Genomic DNA, 14261 nt, shown 5'->3' on the forward strand with positions numbered 1-14261 from the left:
CGTCACTGCCTGATGCTTATTTTTATGAATCTCCTTAGCGAGAATCTACTGGTAGTGATTTTTGTTTGTCCGTAAATACCTTTATTTTGGCTTCATTCTTGAAAGCGGTTTTTGTAGCATATAACATTTTATATACCCATTACCTATATATAGGTTGTCAGTTATTTGCCATGTTAGCACATTACCCTTTTGCCTTTAAGAGGCCAACAGACTTTCTGTTATTCTCTTGATTTTATGATTTTTTTTGTTTTCTGATTATTTTAAGCTTACCTCTTCTCCTTTTTAATTGTGTCTTTCAGTCCATAATCTCGCCAAATATTGCTTTTGTTGCATTTTTCCTTTCTCTCCTTCTGGAATTCCAATTAGATGTATGTTAGATTTCTTTAGTCCGTGCTTCATGCCCCTTAACTTTTATACTTCCCATTTTTAGACATCAAAATGCCAAACATGATTTCTCTGATCAAGCTCAGTTCAGGAATGTTCTCTTCATCTGTCTACGCTGTCATTAAAACCTATCCATTGTATTTTAAATTCTGGGTATTTGAATTTATTTTCAGTAACTTATTTTGTTCTTCGAAAAATCTACCAGACCCCTTCTTTTAAAGCTTTCTATTTTGAGATATAAAATTATAGATTTATAGGAAGTTGCCCCAGAAAAATACAGAGCAGTCCTGTGTACTCTTCACCCAGTTGCCCCTAGTAGTTTCAGCTTACATAACTGTAGTACAAAACCTAAGTGAGGAAATTGACATTGATACAATGTGTACGGATAGTTCTGTGCTATTTTATCACATGTATAGATTTGTGTAGCTACCACTGAAATCAAGATAAACAAAATTATTCCATCAACAAACAGATCCCCACCTTTTAGTTACCTGAATATTTTTTGGCTTGTATTTCATTCTTTAAATACAGTATGCATGAATTTTTTGCCACTGTTAGTGTGTTTCCCTTTTTGTTCTTTCCATTTCTGATTTGTATTCAGTGAGCCATGTTTTCGTATCTGTATGGTTATTATTATTTTTTTTTCTTTTTAAAAGATTTTATTGAGGGTTTCTACAGAGCAACATCCACACTCCAGATCCAGTTGCCAAGGAGACCCTGTTACACAGAGGTGACTGGCGGGGGCATGGCAGGTGGCTCTGGCTTCCCATCCTGTTCCGAGATAGGAGTAGTGGGTAGGACCTCATCTTTGGATTCTACAATGTCCACGTGGTTAGGTGGGGGTTTCTTAGGGCCATCTTATTACTTGGGCCCCAGGCCAGCATGATCTTCATTTTGATGCCCATCACAACCCTGTCTGAGCAGCACATGGCCCACGGCTATGTCAGCATGGTAGTTAACAGGATCTCCACTGTGGGTCATCAGGTCATGCACAGATTTCATGGATTTAGCCCTCTGTCCTTGGAGTTTCCCAGATACCACGATTTCACAGCCCTTGGCACCACTTGAACTGTACCACACCATAGCAGGCCTTCTGCACAGCAAGCCCTCCTGGGAATTTGTAGCACAGAGACTCTGCTTGGGCAATGGCACAGAGACCTCTTGTGGCCGTTTCTTCTTTTCATCTGCATAAAGCTCCACATGCCCTTCAAGGAAGCCAAACCTCTTCTGAACTACAGTGGAAAATTCCTGTATTCACCGACACTTCTCACCAAGAATGTTTTGTGTCCTGGTGGCTAGGATAATGATTTTTGTTCTGGTTGGTATAACTTGAACTTCAGCTCCAGAGTAATCACCTTCAGCCAGTTCCTGAGTGAGAAACTCATACAGTTCTGCTTTGAAGATGCCATCAGTGACAACTTTCTCTTCTTGGTAATTTGCACGGTCATCTTGCAGGATGTGTGCTGCTGAAAGGAAAGCATGTGTGGTTACTTTCCTTGGCAAATTATGTTTAAAGTTAAGATGCTTTTCTCAATAGAGGATCGGATATTCTTTTGCCAGGTACATAGAAACGCTGTCAGTTTGAGACCATTAAAATTTCCAGAATGAAGTTGTTTTGGACACCCAGATGGTACACTCGGTCTAAAAATATACATATGTGGTGCTTTGTGGCTGCATCTCCAAGGGATCCCTCCTCTGCTCTTCCACAGCACCATCGTAACTTTCCTTGAGTCCCTTAGAGGTATTAGAGGAGCAAGATACTCTTATTTCACCTTTATGCACTTTGGGGTGTCTGCCTTCTGGTGACATAGGTATGCACCTGTGAAACTGTTGTCGTAGTCAAAATAGTGAACATATCACTCACAGAAGTTTCATCTTCATATTTAAAAGATGTTTGCTGGGTAAATAATTCTAGGCTGACAGTTTTCTGTACTACTTTAAATACGTGTACTCCACTGTCTTGTGGCTTACATTATTTCCAGTGAGAGGTCTGCTGTTGTTATCTTTTTTCCTATGCAGATAAGGTATCCTTTTTTCCTTTCTTAGCTTTTAAGGTTTTCTCTTTATCAGTGGTTTTCAACAGATTATCTGTGATGTACAGACAGTCCCCTTATTACAGACAAGTTCCTTTTTTAAGCCTGTCTTTAAGTTGAATTTGTATGTAAGTTGGAACAGTTAGGTATAGCTCATATCTCATGTCAGTTAGTCAAATGTTTGTCTTAGTATACAGTGTACCATTCTATGTGTGATGGTTAAAGTTGGTTGTCAACTTGGCTGGGCCATGATTCTCAGTGGTTGGGAAGTTATGATGTAATTTAGCAGTCATAATATGATATAATCACCTCCATGATGTGATCTGATGCAATCAGCCAGTCACTTATAAGGGGAGTTTCCGTGAGGGTGTGGCCTGCATCCAATATATGTGGATTTTCTGTCAAAGCTTGCTGGCTTTTGCTTGTTCTGGATCCTGCATCCAACTCGTTATCATCTGACCTCTGGTTCTTGGGACTTGAGCCAGCGGCCTGCAATATTGCTTACTGATCTTGGGATTCATCGGCCTTTTCAGCCTGTGAGTCAGTAGCCTGCTGTATTACCTGCTGATCTTGGATTCATCAGCCTCCACAGCTTTATGAGTGAGGCGAAGCCTCCAGCCTAATGCCTGACCCACTTCTTTGGGACTTGCCAGCCTCTAGAACCGTGTGAGCTGTTTCCTTGAGATAAATCTCTGTCTATATGCCTCACTGGTTTTGCTTCTCTAAAGAATCCAGCCTAAGATATTTAGTATCGAGAGTGGTTCTAGAGAAACGAAATTGTAAGGATGGGTTTTTAAAATTGGTTCTCAAGTCTGGCTAATCTTAAAGATGTTGCTGACTCTGCTTCCAGTAGTAAAGAGACCACTGCTAATCCATAGCCTGAGCTGGCATTAGACATACGCAAAATATCACCACCAATAGATCTAGTTTTGATGAGAGGCGAAGTTCTGGGTGATAGCACGTTTGATACTTTTCTTCAGTTTTGTCAGAATGAGAAGTATAAGGGAGCTGATTGGTTGATCCTACTCTTACTAGACAAAGTGGTGAAAGAGATGAGCTCAGAGCTTCAGAGTCACAACTCAAATGCTGCGTAAACAACCTCAGGGTTGCCACTTGTACTCTGAAAGAAAGCCTCGTTTCTTGTAGTAACAGAGCTGAAATTGCCGAAAACCAAACCCTGACTCTTTATTGTAAGAGTGGCTGAATTACAACGCCAGCACAATTCCCAACCTTGAGTGGTGTCTGAAGTTAGAGTCAGGGCATTGATTAGGAAGAAATGGGATCCTGAAACTTGGATGGGGACATATGGGTAGATAGTCAGGAAGCTGGGGAAACTGAGCCCCTAAAATCTGTTGTATCACCCCTGCCAATAGAACCGTTCTTCTCATTCCCGTCTGAGGAGATTCTCCATCTTTGTTAGCTAAGCCACTCTTAGTCATCTAGTGCTGTTATAGCAGAAATACCACAAATGGATGGCTTTAACAAAGAAATTTATTTCCTCACGGTAAAGTAGGCTGGAAGTCAAAATTTGGGTCGTCAGCTCCATGGAAAAGGCGTTCTCTCTGTTGGTTTTCTCATCAGCGTTCCCCCAGACTAGAAGCTTCCGGGTCCAAAGGATGTGCCCTGCTCCTGGATCTTTTTTCTTGGTGGTGTGAGGTCCCCCTGTCTCTCTGCTTGCTTCTCTCTTTTATATCTCAAGAGATTGCCTCAAGACACAATCCAATCTTGTAGATGGAGTCCTGCCTCACTGACACAACTGCTGCTCATCCTCCCTCCTTAACATCTTAGAGGCACGCTTTACAACATATAGGAAAATCACACAATACTGGGAATCATGGCCCAGCCAAATTGATACACACATTTTTTGGGGGGACATAATTCAATCCGTAACAGCCACCACCCCCAGTAAAACTGTTAGCGCGTCCACCCCCGTCTGATGAGAGTAACCCAGCTGTGTCTGAAGAGCCTCTGTCTGAGATATGGCCTGAGGTGGCATCTGAGTCATCACCTGGGGACGTGCCAGAGTCATTGCCTGGGGCGTTGCCTGAGGCAGATACCTTACAAGACGTTCTGAATGTTCTCAGAACACTTTCCCACCACCGATTTTTGCCTCTAGACCTGTAACTTGATTTTAGTCCCAGTGAGCTTCAAAAGGTAAAGTACAAAGTGTGACCCAGGAGGAGGTATATTACACTCCAGAAGAACTGCTTGACTTTTTAATATGTTCAAATAGAAACCTGAGGAATGTGTGTGGGAATGCCTGTTAAGGGTGTGGGACAGTGGTGCAAGGAACATAAAGTTGGATCAGTCTGAGTTTATAAATATGGGCCCGCTACGCACAGATTCTTCATTCAGTGTTTCAACTTGAGAGATTGGGAAAGCATATAATAGTTTATTTGGTTGGCTCGCTGAAGCATGGATTACACGGTGACCTACACTAAATCAAGTTGAAGTGCCAGACCTGCCTTGCTATACTACGGAAGAAGGTATCTAGAGGGTTAGGGAAATTGGCGTTTTAGAATGGATTTGTCAGGTAAAACCCACAGACCCACACGTGGAGTGCCCAGAGGACACACCTTTTACTACAGTGGTGAGGAACAAGGGAAGCCCAACATCCCTGAAGTCTGCTGTGACTGCTATTTTATATAAGTCAGATTTGACAGTGGGTGCTGTCCTAACTGAATTAAGACACCTAACTGCGCTGGGGCTAACTGGACCCCGTTGTGGCAGGAACCAAGTGGTGACACTCAGTTGACAAAGACAAGGTGGGTGTAATTACCGTAATGGACAGCGAAGTCAAAGCAGTAATCAGAATAACCTGACTTGTATTGGACTTACGGCATTGGCTGTTTAGTCATGCTGTTCCTAAGAGTGAAATATATACTTGATCTGTACAGGTGGAAGAATTCTAAGTCAAATGAATGGCAGTTTAACTCGAATTGCCAGAATAGAGAGTCAGGGCCCCTCAGTGAAACCCCACACTTCAGCCAGTTTACAGACCCACAACCCCTTGAATGAAGGGGAGACCAGGTACCCTAGAGGAAAGACCCCCATTGCAATGCCAAAAATTTATATCTAACTCAAAGGAATGTATGGCTTTTTACCATAGTGACTGTTCATTAGGGAATAAGAAATTATCAGACTTCTTGGGGATTACTGGACACTGGCTCTAAACTGACGCCAATTCCAGGAGACCCAAAATGTCATTGTGATTCACCAGTCAGAGTAGGGGCATGTGGAGGTTAGGTTATTAATGGAGTATTAGTTCAAGTCCATTTCACAGTGGGCCCAGTGGGCCCCTGAATCCATCCTGTAGTGATTTCACCAGTTCCAAATGCAAAATTGGAATAGACATACTCAGCAACTGGCAGAATCTCCACAATGGATTCCTGACATGTGGAGTGAGGGCCGTTATGATAGAAGAAGCTAATGGAAGCTGTTAGAACTGCATCTACCTAGGATAATAGTACACCCAAAGCAATACTGCATTCCTGGAGGGACTGCAGAGGTTATAGCCACCATCAAGGACTTGAAGGATGCAGGAATGGTGATCCCCACAACATTCTCATTCAGCTTGCCTATTTAGCCTGTGCAAAAAACAGATGGAATTTGGAGAATGACTGTAGATTATCGTAAACTTAACCAGCTGGTGACTCCAGTTGCAGCTGCTGTTCCAGATGTGGTTTTTTGCATGAGCAAATTAGTATATTTCCTGATACCTGGTATGCAGCTGTTGATCTGGCCAGTGCCTTTTTCTTCATTCTGGTTTCTAAGGAAAACCAGAAGCAGTTTGCCTTCAGCTGGCAAGGCCAGTAATACACCCCTATTGGCCTACCTCAGGGGTATATGATCTTTCCAGGTGTATGTCATAATTTCGTCTGCAGGGGCCTTGATTGCCTTTCCCTTCCACAAGACGTCACACTGGTCCATTACATTGATGTTACTGTGCTGATTTGACTTGGTAAGTAAGAATTGTCAGAGTTTGGACTTATTGTTGACACATTTGTGTGCTGGAGGGTGGGAAATTAGTCCCACAAAAATACAGGTGCACTCCACTTTAGTGAAATTTCTAAGTGTCCAGTGGTGTGGAACATGTAGAGATACTTCTTTTAAAGTGAAGGATGTATTGTTACATCTTGCCCCTTCTACAGTTAAAAAGGAGGCAGAATGCCTGGTGGGCGTCTTTGGATTTTGGAGGCAACATATTCCTCATTTGGGTGTGCTGCTCTAGCCTATTTATCAACTGACTTGAATAGCTGCTAGTTTTGAGTGGGGTCTAGAATGAGAGAAGGTTCTGCACACAGGTCCAGGCTGCTGTGCAAGCAGCTCTGCCATTTGGAACATATAATCCAGCTAAACCAGTGGTGCTTGAAGTGTCAGTGGTGGATAGAGATGCTGTTCAGAGTCTTTGGCAGGTCCCTGTTGGTGAATCACAGTGCAGACCCTTAAGATTTTGGAGCAGAACGCTGCCGTCCTTTGCGGATAACTAATCTCCTCTGAGAAACAGCTTTTGGCTTATTACTGGGCCTTAGTAGAGACTGAGCACTTAAGCATGGCCCACCAAGTCACCATGCGGCCTGAGCTGCCCTTCATGAACTGGGCGTTGTCTGACCCACAGAGCCATAAAGTGGGATGTGCACAGCAGCATTCTGTCGTTAAATGGAAGTGCTGTACATGAGACTGGGCCTGAACAGGACCTGAAGGCACAAGTAAGTTACGTGAGGAAGTGGCCCAAGTGCCCTTGGTCTCCACTCCTGTCACATTACCTGCCATCTCCCAGTCTGCACCTATGGCCTTATGGGGAGCTCTTCGTGATCATTCGACTGAGAAAGAGAAAACTCATGCCTGGTTTTAACGTGGTTCTGCGTAATATGCAGGCACCACTTGAAAGCAGAGAGCAGCAGCAGTATAACCCCTTTCTGGGACCTCCCTGAAGAACAGTGGTTAAGGGAAATCTGCGAATGGGTAGAACTTTGAACAGTGCACCTGGTTGTTCACTTTGCCTGGAAATTAGAAATGGCCAGATATGTGATTGTATACTGAGTTTTGGGCTGTGGCCAGTGGTTTAGCTGAATGCTCAGAGACTTGGAAGGAATATGATTAGAAAATTGGTGTCATGGAGGTAGGGGGAAGAGGTATGTGGATAGACCTCTTTGAATGGGACAGGGAAGTGAAGATATTTGTCTCTTATGAATACTCGCCAAAGGGTGACCCTATCAGAAGAGTATTTTAACACTGGATAGGAATATGCGTTCTGTGGGATCCAGTCACCCTTTTTCCCCAGCCATTCTTGCCTTTGTCCAAAAGCTCATGAACAAAGTGGCCATGATTACAGGGATGAAAGTTATGCATGGGGTCATCTACATGGACTTGCACTCACCAAGCAGACTTGGCTACAGCTACTGCTAAGTGCCCCATCTGCCAGCAGCAGAGAGCAACACTGAGTCCTCGAAATGTTACCATTCATTCCTCCAGGTGATTAGCCAGCAACCTGGTGGCAGGTTGATTATGTTGGACTGCTTCCATCATGGAAAGGGCATCATTTTGTTCTTACTGGAATAGATACTCTGGATATGGATTTGCCTCCCCTGCACGCAATGCTTCTGCCAAAACTACCATCTGTAGACTTACAGAATGCCTTAGCCAACATCATGGTATCCTACAGCATGGACTCAGATTAAGAAACTCAGTTCACAGCAAATGAAGTCTGGCCAGAGGCTCATGCTCATGGAATTCACTTGTCTTACCATGTTCCCCATCATCCTAAGCAACAGTCTTGATAGAACAATGGAATGGCCTTATGACGACCCAGTTACAGTGCCAGCTAGGTGGCAGTACCTTGCAGTGTTGGGCATTGTTTTCCAGGAGGCTGTATATGCTCTAAACCAGCACGAAAATATGGTGCTTTTCTCCCATAGCCAGAATTTATGAGTCTAGGAATCACGGGTTGGAAATGGGAGTGACACCACTCACTATTACCGCTGGCTACCCACTAGCAGAATTTTTGCTTCCTGTCTCCATGACCCTATGCTCTGTTCCCAAGAGAGGAGTATTTCCCACCAGAAGACACAAACTAATTCCTTTGAGCTGGAAGTTAAGAATGTCATCTGGCCACTTTGGGCTCCTTATGCCTCTGGATCAAAAAGCAAAGAAGGGAGTCATTAAATTGGCTGGTGTGAATGAGCTTGATTACCAAGCGGAACTTGCAGTGATGTTACATAATAGAAATAAAGAAGACTATGCATGGAATGTAGGAGATCCCTGAGGATGTCTCTTAGTACTACCATGCCCTGTGGTGAGTCAGTGGAAAACTATAGCAACCCAATTTCAACATGATTGGTAATGGCCCAGACCCTTCAGGAATGAAGGTTAGGGTCATCCCATCAGGCAAAGAACCACGACCAGGTGAGGCCCTCTCTGAGGTTACAGGGACTATAGAATGAGTGGTGGAAGAAGGTACTTCTAAATACCTATTACTGTGTAACCAGTTGCAGAAATGAGTTATGAGTATTCCTTCCTTGTATGTGTTTATCAGGTATTTTTGTTGTCTTCACTCATAAAATATAAAATTTAAACAGAGCTAGTATGTTTCTAGTTGTATGTATGTTTGTTGTATCATGTTAGGCTCAAGTATGACGTTGTAATTGTCTTTATTTAGAGATTTTATATGGTTAAAGGAGATGTGTATAGGTGGTAGAAACCCTGGTGGTGTAGTGGTTAAGAGTTCGGCTGCTAACCAAAAGGTCGGCAGTTCGAATCCACCATGCGCTCCGTGGAAACCCTATGGGACAGTTCTACCCTGTCCTGTAGGGTTGCCGTGAGTTGGAAGCAACTCGATAGCATTAGGGTTTTTTTTTTTTTTTTGGTTGTATAGGTGGTAAGTTGATGAGAGGATGGACTGTGATGATTAAAGTTGTGTGTTAACTTTGCTGGGCCATGATTCTCAATTGTTTGGCAGATGTGTAATGATGTAGTTTGGTGGTTTTGAATGATGTAGTTTGACATATAATGATGCAGTCTTGCAGTTATATAATGATGTAATCATCTTCATGGTGTGATCTGATGTTATCAGTCAATGAATTGTAAGGAGAATTTCCTCTGGGTTGTGGCCTGCATCCTGTATATGTGGACATTCTGGCAAAGCTCATTGGCTTTTGCTCCCTCTGGAGCCTGCACCTGGCTCATCATTGCCTGACCTCCTGTTCTTGGGACTTGACCCAGCACCCTGTCTTATTACCTATTGATGTTGGGATTTGTCGGCCTCTGCAGCCTGTGAGCCAGCAGCCTGTCATCTGATCTGCTGATCTTAGATTCATGACCCTCTGCAGCTACATGAGTTAACAGAAGCCTCCATGCTAATGTCTGACCCACGGACTTGGGACTTGCCAGCTTATACAAACTTGTGAGCTATTTCCTTGACATAAATATTTTTCTATATGTATATACATATGCTTCACTGGTTTTGTTTCTCTAGAGACCCCAGTCTAAGATACGATGCAAAGAAAACATTAAAGAAATACTTGCAGATACACTAAAACATTTTTAACATAATCGAAAACCAAACCCTCTGATGTTGAGTCGGTTGTGACTCATCATTATCTATAGGACAGGGTAGAACTGTCCTACAGTGTTTCGAAGGCTGGAAATATTTACAGAAGCAGACTGTCACATCTTTCGCCCACGTAGTGACTGGTGGGTTCAAACTGCCGACCCTTGGTTAGCAACCAAGTGCTTTAACCACTGCACCACCAGTGCTCCTGTACATAATGTATATGTAATATATACCAATAATAATATTAACCATTATGTTTTGATATGTGTCGCAAGTAGTGCCTGTTATTACAAACCATTGTATGTACCTTGAATTTTTAATATAATAGGCTTCATTGGGATTGGTTCAAAATTACGGCTTGTATGTAAGACATTCCTAACCCATGGACTGCCTGTACTTTAATGTAGTTTTCTTAATGTTTCTTTGGTTAGGTGTTGTTGAGCTGCTTAGATCTGTAGGTTAATAGTTTTCATTACATTTGGAAAATTTTCACCCATAATTTTAATTTCCTTGGATGTATTTTATCTCCCCTCCTTTTTTCTTTGGGGTCTCCAATTATATGTGTGTTAGGGTGGTTAAAGTTATGTGTGAACTCACTAATACTTTGTCCTTTTTTTCCTCTCTGCGTTTCATTTTGGATCATACTAACTGCATTATAGACACTGCAGAAAAAAAACATCAGCGAAGTTGAAGATAGTAATAGAAACTAATGTCTCATTTTTATAGTGAAGACTTAGGTAACTCAGTTGTCAAATGGTGTTACTGTGCCCTTTGAGATTTAATTAAAGATGGATTTTGTTTCCTATTTTATTTATGTGAGAATTCTAATGCCTTTCCTAAGCTTTCTAGAATTCTCCACTCTTCTAGATTCTCATCATTGTTGCTCAGAAATCCTACTCTTTGTGACTCTTCCTGAACTGTATATCATCTTTTGTGGCTGTTACTGTCTCCACTCCATATAGAGTCTTAAATGAGGAACATGGTGTCTGTGCTTTTTTTTTTTTTTTTTTTAATTTAAGCAAGGATGGTGAGACTGCGTCTTACATACTTTGGACATGTTATCAGGAGGGATCAGTCCCTGGAGAAGGACATCATGCTTGGTAGAGGGTGAGTGAAAAAGACCCTCAAAAAGATGGATTGGCACAGTGGCTGCAACAGTGGCCTCAAGCAGAACAACAATTGTGAGCATGGGAAGGACTGGGCAGTGTTTCATTCTGTAGTACATAGGGTTGCTGTGGGTTGGAACTGACTCGACAGTGTTTGTATGTAGAGTAGGCTTTTTGTTGTTGTAGGTTTTGGATGAAGGGGTTTTGCTTGTGACAATGCAAATTGTTTAAAATTACTGTTAAGAATAACAGTAATAGGTAACATTAAGCCATTGTTATGTCCTGAGTGCTTTGTGTGTTTTAACCAATTTAATTTTTCAACCAGTTCCTGTTTTACTAAAGATATATTGAGGCACAGAAGGTTATTGAAATCATCCATTGTGAAGCTAGTAACAGTAACAGTGTCAGAGAGTGTTTCTCAAGGTTAAATGAGAATCTGTGTAAGATACTTAGCACAGTGCCTGAAAACATAGTAAGCTCTGAAAAAAGGCTAGCTGTTGCTATGTATAGATTGATATTTGGGATTTCCTTCAAAGTAATCTAGAGGATGGGGAGGGTAGTGGGTGTGCATATAGATAAACATGGTTATAAGTGGAGAAGTTTTGAAAGTGGACAATAGGTTCAGTGGATTTCAACCTGTAGTATATATTTATAATTTTACTTAATTTTTAGAAAATGAAAAATGGAAAAAAATTGACTCAGAATAACTTTGTAATCAGCTTTAAAAAATATTTCCCTAGATATTCAGTTTGGATACAGACTTAGATGATATAGTTCCCTAGATGTGCCAGAGTAAAATTCTACCAGTTGTTATACATACCAAAAAACAAAATAATGACTGTACTTACTGACAAATAGAGTATTGTCTTAGTTATCTAGTACTGTTATAACAGAAATACCACAAGTGGATGGCTTTAACAAAGAGAAATTTATTTTCTCACAGTCTAGTTAAAGTTACAAGTCCAGATTCGAGTGTCATCTTCAGGGGAAGGCTTTCTTTCTCCGTTGGCTCTGGAGGAAGGTCTTTGTCCTCAGTCTCCCACTGGTTGACTCCCATCGCTCTGCCCCTGATGGTGCTTTCTTGGTGTTATGAGTTCCCCCTGTTCCTCTGCTTGCTTCTGTCTTTTATATCTCAAGAGATTGCCTCAAGACACAATGCAAATCCTTCCTCACTAACACTACTGCTGCCCATCCTCCCTAGTTAACATCACAGAGGTAGGATTTACAACATATAGGAAAATCACACAATACCAGGAATCATGTCCCAGCCCAACTGATAAACACATTTTTAGGGGGACATAATTCAGTCCATGACAAGTAGTATCCCTATACAGCTCAGGATCTAATATGACCCTAAATGTACATTCAAAAGTTACAAGCTCAGTGATTCCCAACCGTGTGTGTGTGTGTGTAAAGAAAACCCTTTTATTATTCCTCTTCCATCGTTTATTTACAGACACCATATCTTGCAAATCTAATTGGCAAACTATTAACTACTAATTTATTTCTCAGTAATAAAAAACTGTATATAAGCATCCTCATGAATTGTGATCAAACCCGTATAACCAGTAGTATTAAAGTTATACTGAATTTCTGCTATACTAGGCAAAAATACAGAAAGTTTTACTTAGCCTATGCTAACTCATGGTTATACATAATTTTTATCTAGATGTTTTGGAATACTGAAAATAGCTCTTTGTGGCTAAGGAGCCCATGTTAAGAATCACTACTTCATATGCAAGATTAAAATCTTAAGAAATTTTTTCAATATTCACACATTTAATCAAAATAACACTTAAACTATTTATTGGTTCATCTTCTTCCCTATTTCTAAAGTATTTCAGCTCTGTAATCTGATAGTTAGAAAATTAACATAACTTTATTCTGTTAGCTAAGAGAATCAGAGGTAGCTTGCTACAAAAACAATTCCATATTGCTCCTTTGCTTTTCAAGTCAACAGAGACAAATACGATTTGTCCACTCTTCTGCCTCAGTCAATCCTTTGATGATTCTCCATTATTTATTATCCAAATCCAACTTCAACAAAAGGTACAGGACTCCCTAGCCTCTGGTACCTTCTTATTCCTCTACCTTCTTTTTCTAGTCCTAAAAATGACAGGTAGCCTGAGAACTTTTTACTGTTGTTCATAGAGATATTTTTCCCTCCCTTGAAAGCCCTCACTTTCTCCCAAGTTTGTCTCTCTAGAATAAACTGTTATTCATCTTTTAACATCCAGTCCAGGTCTCAACCTTTGTACAAGGGGAGGAAGGGACAAATATTTTCATCCAGGTGTAGGAAAATAGTGTATTTTTGCTTGCTTCTTGTTCCTATGAATGCATCAAGGTATTCCTAGAAAAAGGATTCTAAAACATGTTTATTTGGGGGTGAGAAGGGAAATCTAAGGTAAATTTTATGAATTATGATAATTGAATTTCCTACCAAGTACCTTCCTATTTGTTGACATAATCAAACTTTGCTTCGGAAGGCCTTTTTTTCTTACAGTGTAATGCTTTTTAAGTGAAAGTCTTCTCATAGTATTCTCATCTACTTTATTTGTACAGATTTAACATAGTAAAATTTTATTTTGAAAATAGAGAAATCACGGTAATATGGAATAAATCAGCTGTGCTGTTCAATGAAGGAACAGTCTGAGTGCGCTTTGCAACAGTAGAACTTCTTCAAATGTCTTTTAAATTAAAACACCCATGTACTTTTTGTGCTTTTAATCAGTATCTTGTACAGTTTATACTATGGTAGACTTCACATTAAACCAAATGGCATAGTGGTTAAAAGCTTGGCTGTTAACCAAAAGGTTGGCAGTTCAAAGCCACCAGCCACTCCTTGGAAACCCTATAGGTCAGTTCTGCTCTGCCCTATAGGGCCACTATGAGTTGGAATCAACTAGATGGCAATGGGTTTCGGTTTAGACTTCACATTATGGACAGATTATTTTTAAGTTTTGCCGTAATTTTTTTTTTTTAATTTTGCTTTAAAAAAAAATTCTTAGTACACAAAATAAAAGCCTCACTGGGAAACCATTCTCTGTAACACTGATCCCCGTACTGCTCTACACTTCCCCTCCTGCTGCTCTCCCTTCTTCCGTTACCCTCATCTCTTAGCTACTCTCTTTGAGTTCCCGCTGAACTTTTCCTTCTCCCTTCTTCAGATCCATCTTACATTATTTC

At 41.1% G+C, this 14261-nt stretch overlaps 1 protein-coding gene and 1 pseudogene across 2 annotated transcripts in view; one reads left to right on the forward strand and one right to left on the reverse strand.

Moving 5' to 3' along the window:
• TRIM33 (tripartite motif containing 33) overlaps positions 1 to 14261 on the forward strand; it is a 135491-nt gene that overhangs the window by 73397 nt on the left and 47833 nt on the right. The gene's annotated exons all lie outside the window — the stretch shown is intronic.
• On the reverse strand, positions 1105 to 1832 carry LOC126073357 (40S ribosomal protein S3-like; annotated as a pseudogene).

Source organism: Elephas maximus, chromosome 3, assembly GCF_024166365.1.
Source record: "Elephas maximus indicus isolate mEleMax1 chromosome 3, mEleMax1 primary haplotype, whole genome shotgun sequence".
NCBI lineage: Eukaryota > Metazoa > Chordata > Mammalia > Proboscidea > Elephantidae > Elephas > Elephas maximus.